This window comes from Podarcis vaucheri, assembly GCF_965113315.1.
Source record: "Podarcis vaucheri genome assembly, chromosome: 2".
NCBI classification, from domain to species: domain Eukaryota; kingdom Metazoa; phylum Chordata; class Lepidosauria; order Squamata; family Lacertidae; genus Podarcis; species Podarcis vaucheri.
In genome coordinates this window covers 57,468,285-57,473,565 of record NC_138760.1, presented here as the reverse complement: position 1 = coordinate 57,473,565, position 5,281 = coordinate 57,468,285, and the positions used below count along the sequence as shown (strand labels likewise).

Genomic DNA, 5,281 nt, shown 5'->3' with positions numbered 1-5,281 from the left:
AAAGAATTTAAATCACAATACAGTAAAATGCAGTATAAGAAATAAAAGGAATAAAAAAAAAATACAGTAAAAAAGGAACTCCAGTGTGAATATTTAATATGATGGATTTGCCATCTCCCATCTTAAGCCGCAATCCACAGACACACCGTAGACTAGCTGGTTTGGGAACCTCTGCTCTAGGAAGCTTACAACAAATATTAAAATGATAAAATGTAAGAAAATAAACAATATGTATTAACAAAACAAAAAACAAAAGCAGGGGCACAGCAAATAAACATGTTAACTAGCCATTCTCTTAAACACTAGAAGGAACATTAGCTTGGCTGGCCAAATGGCTGCCAGGGGGGAAATGGCAAAGATAAAAATCATAGAACAGGCAAGGCAGACCTCCCTAGGTTGGGTATTCCAAAAACTAGACAAAACCAGAGAAGGGTCTCTCCTGCATGCTTCACCCCAGTACACCTCAAAAATGAGTGGAACATGAAATATATTTTAATGAGCAGCCGGGTGTGGGTGGTCCTTTGTGTATTCTGGTCCTAAGCCATTTCAAGCTATAGAGGTAATAACTAGCATTTTGGATTTTAAACCTATACCACAGTGCTCTGAAGTAGCAGGAGCTTCTAGACACTTTTTCAAAGCCACCTCATGTGGCAGTCATCAAATATTGGATGTAACAGACAAAAGCACTCCTGGCAATGATTGCGATCCAGGGTGGGTGTACGGGTGCATATCTAATTCTCTCTCTCTCTCTCTCTCTCTCTCTCTCTCTCTCTGTGTGTGTGTGTGTGTGTGATGTTCTGGTTGCCCTCTTCCAAGAATGTCTAGAGGAGGAACCAAAAAGAAAAGACATCTACAATGGTCAAGAGAAATAGACCATATTCTTTATGAATAATTTCTAAATGTTAAGGAACTTTTAGCTGAGGAAAAAATGGTTAAAAGAAAACAGAGTTATAAAATGGTATGTTCAGAGAATGACAAAATAATATTTATACTTTCAAAATTGGGGTTCATCGACAAGGCATACAAAAAGAATGACTCCTGAATGGGATTATAATTAATTATTGTTTATTAACTGCAATAAGCAGTGATGGTGGTGGTCACTTGACCACTAGCAGATTTAATAATAGTAAAAGACTAAATGATTTTATGAGTGTTTTCTAAATACACAAAGAAATCTTACTGGTTGCTAAAATACATATAAAAAGCTTTAATATATATATTTGGTGTCTTCGGGTGTCTTCCCGTGTAAGAGTCGGGGTGTCTGGGCGACGTTTCGACGAGGTCTCACTCGTCATCTTCAGGCTGGTGCTTTCGGCTTCTTGTTCCAGTAACAAGAAGCCGAAAGCACCAGCCTGAAGATGGATATTTATAGGAACTCAAACACCAGATTCTGCTCTGTTCCAGTAACAAGAAGCCGAAAGCACCAGCCTGAAGATGACGAGTGAGACCTCGTCGAAACGTCGCACAGACACCCCGACTCTTACACGGGAAGACACCCGAAGACACCAAAACCTGCATTCCTGTACCCGTGAAAATCTACGAAAGCAAATATATATATATATATATATATATATATTAGTCAAAACTGAAGCTGTCAGTGGCAGAGATGGTATATCTCTCTAGTGAGACTGGGAACAAAGAAAGGGGAGAAGGAAATGGATACCATCATTTGACACTTTTATGAACTTTGCTGGATCGTCTGATGAACCACCATTGGAGACAATATCCTGTCTTGCCTGACTCTTCATTTGATTTATCATGGAACTCAGATATTCTTACTGTACCACAACAAAGCTTTATGTGGGTTTGATAGCACGCTCACAAAAATTTGACAGATTTTTTCTTCACCCCTGAAACTTTGCATGTCGGTTAAAATGAAATGAAATGTTCTCATAGGCCAGAGTCACAGCCAGAATAATTTTCCTGCAGAATAATCTTCCATTGGTCATTTCATTCCGCATTAGTCCACTATTGTGAGTGTTGTCATTCTAATTTTAATCCATTCCTAGCAGTAGATAGATAATGCTATAGTTTACTCCTTCTCATTGTTTCCAGGATAAAAATATGGTTCTAAAGAGATCCTCAACCAGATATGTTCTTTTTCATCTCTTTATTAATTGGATTTCTTTCGTGCCATGGAACCTTCTAAAAATAAAAATAAACACGCACACATACACACATTTTTATGGTAACTTCAAATGACTTTAACTCTAATGTATGTTGGTTGGAATGGTATTGGTTTCAGTAGAATTACACCTAATATGAATTTGTCCTTCTAGTCAAAAGTCTGGAGGGTATGTGAATGGGGGCAGAGGGGAATGACGTACATAGCGGTTGATCTGGAGAGCAGGGCTGCAAACTGTTGTAGCTACACTCCACTTTTATTAAAAATGCCATTCTAACGAGCCCTAGTGGCCTCGGCGCATGGAAAATGGCTTGCTGTGTTTTGAATGGCACTAAGTAACACCCCAGGGCCTTAAATCAGTTCAAGATGTGTTGATGGCGTCTGATCTTGGCCATAGAAGGGAAATTCAAAGCAATATAGATTTAACCTATAGACCCTCCTTCTGACTGATGCTTATCAATAATGCAAGGAAAAGTGAATCCAGGAGATGTTTCATACTGTAGCTCATTGTTATAGCAATGTATTCTTATAAGTATTATTTTTGCTATTAAGTTCAGCGGCTGGCATAAGGAGCTTTCAGATGATAGATAGATTAGATAGATAGATTAGATAGATAGATAGATAGATAGATAGATAGATAGATGATAGATAGATAGATGATAGATAGATAGATAGATAGATAGATAGATAGATAGATGATAGATAGATGATAGATAGATGATAGATAGATAGATTGCCTGGACTTTCTTTCTGCAGCAGGACAGTGGAAAATACAGCTACATGGCCAACGATAGAAACACATTTGTGCATTGGCTGGGAGTTGGAGACTGTGAGCCTCATCAGCTGCGATGTCACAACGTCCCTTTGTGTGAGGGAGGGAACTTCAGGCAAACGCAATCTCACATATAAAGCTGCCTTAATAATGATGCTTATATAGTGCTCTCTGAGAAAGCAATCCTAACCCCCTGGTTAGGATATGGCAGAGGGGCCTGTCTGCCTATCTCTGTGAGCCTCTGCTGCTCCCATGACTAGGAGCCTTTTCTGCTCCTCCCAAAAGCACCACTGATGATGTTCCTGGCTGGAGCAAGCAGACAGGGCATGGATGGGTTGGTAGGTCTATCATTCCATCCCCACCACCACCACTTAAGATTGCTCTGCCAACGCTCCAGTTATTTCACTTGCCCCCCAGTTTGTCAAATGGAACTATCCCCCATCACCCCATGCACTGTTCTGGGGGTTCTCCTGACTCCCACACAGCCCATTGGGGACGGGCAGGGTCCATGGGGGGAGGAGAAGGGGGAATGCCCTGTTACGTAAGTGGGAGCCATTGCACTGCACTTCTGCTGATGGAGTCCCTAAGATGGATCCGGCCCAGAGTCTAAAATCACCTAAATGCATCACTGCTCCTTTTGTACTGAAATGACACCTTGAAAGTAGGCTATATGTTATTAACGAACATTTGCTTCCTCCACCACCACCCTAACCTCTGTAATAGCAAAATGTCTTTTTTAAGAACATCTTCATATCATGATATTGTATGGAAGCCTTAGGCTAGAAAACGATGCTTTGAATTTCTCTCTACAAAGCCTTAGTGAAGCACAATTACAAGAAATCTATTAAAATACTTTTGAGATCCTGGCAGGGGTTTTTTCCACACATTAACAAATCTTTTGCCCCTTTCTCTTCTGATGTCTAGCCAGGAGCCCCACTGGCAGACAAGCCTTGCCTAGGTGGATTCTGATTGTTAACAAGAGTGGGAGCAACTACAGAGAGCTAGAGGGAGAGATGAAGTGGGTTGATGAAAGGCCGGTTTCCCAACAGATACCACCCATGTATGAGACAATGGGGAAATAAATAATCACTGTGAACATTACCAGTTTCCTTCCCGCACTGACGTCTTTGGCTAGAGTGTGACTGTAGTGCTCAATTATAGGATAATTACTGTTATTGTGTTTGTGACAATGAGTTGGTGGGAGTTGGGACTCTGGTGGAGGTAGGAACGAAGACGGAGGGAAGGAAAGAGGGTCTGGGGTAATTGTTGGCTATCCATCAGACAAGGCTGCCATTTTCTGTAAATGAATCACAGTTGTTCTTCCCTTAACAAAGCAACTTCATAAATGGCCTCTCAGGGCAATCCCATATATGATTATTTAGAAGTAAGTGACGTCCAAGTGTGTCCAGTGAGGCTTACTCCCCTAGTATAGGGACACGGATGGCGCTGTGGTCTAAACCACTGAGCCTCTTGGGCTTGCCGATCAGAAGGTTGGCAGTTTGAATCCCTACAATGGGGTGAGCTCCCGTTGCTCTGTCCCAGCTCCTGCCAATCTAGCAGTTTGGAAGCATGCCAGTGCAAGTAGATAAATAGGTACTACTGTGGCAGGAAGGTAAACAGTGTTTCCGTGCGCTCTGGTTTCTGTCACGGTGTTCCCTTGCACCAGAAGCGGATTAGTTATGCTGGCCACATTACCCGGAAAGCTGTCTGTGGACAAACGCCAGCTCCCTCAGCCTGAAGTGAGATGAGCGCCACAACCGCATAGTCACCTTTGACTGGACTTAACCGTCCAGGGGTCCTTTATCTTTTTTACCTACTCCCCTAGTAATTGTCTTTAGGGGCATTTATCAGTTAATGCTGAAGAATGTGAACAAAATGATGGACTCTGAAGATGTTCAGTGACCCAGCTGTTGCATTTTCAGTGAACTCTTTTTAATTTCAAACAAATCGGATGGGTGGGCATTTAAAAACTAAACCGACAAGTGCAGCTACCTTAGGTGCTCAGTAGGCAGCATCTCCAGCATTGCGTGCTTCCATTAAAACTCAGGGGAAGGTTTCAGCTTCTCCCGCTGGTTAAATTTAAAACCTATTTTTTAAAAATAGAATATCTCATTGTTATGGGCTAAACCCTGCCTTTATCCCTTTTTTCCAGGTCCTTTCAGTTTCTCCTCAGTATATTCCAACAATAAACAGCTAGCTCAAGCTGTTGCTTAAAAAGGCAAGTTTGGTGGTGTAGATATCCATGCATATTCCTAAATCACATATAATGGGTGTATCTAAACTGCAACTCTTTAGCCTTCCTCCTGAGACGTATCTCTTTGCACAAAGAGCTGCAAGCAACATTGCTACTGTGGTTCCACACTGTATCTAATAAAATGCTTGAC

The 5,281-nt window shown here is 41.5% G+C and overlaps 1 long non-coding RNA gene across 1 annotated transcript; it reads left to right on the top strand.

Annotated features, from left to right (window-relative positions):
- Nucleotides 1–3,083: 3,083 nt before the first annotated feature.
- Nucleotides 3,084–3,998, top strand: LOC309526302. The gene is made up of 2 exons (XR_014216716.1): nucleotides 3,084–3,235; nucleotides 3,822–3,998. It is a non-coding gene; the product is annotated as an uncharacterized lncRNA (long non-coding RNA).
- The last annotated feature ends 1,283 nt before the right edge of the window (nucleotides 3,999–5,281 follow it).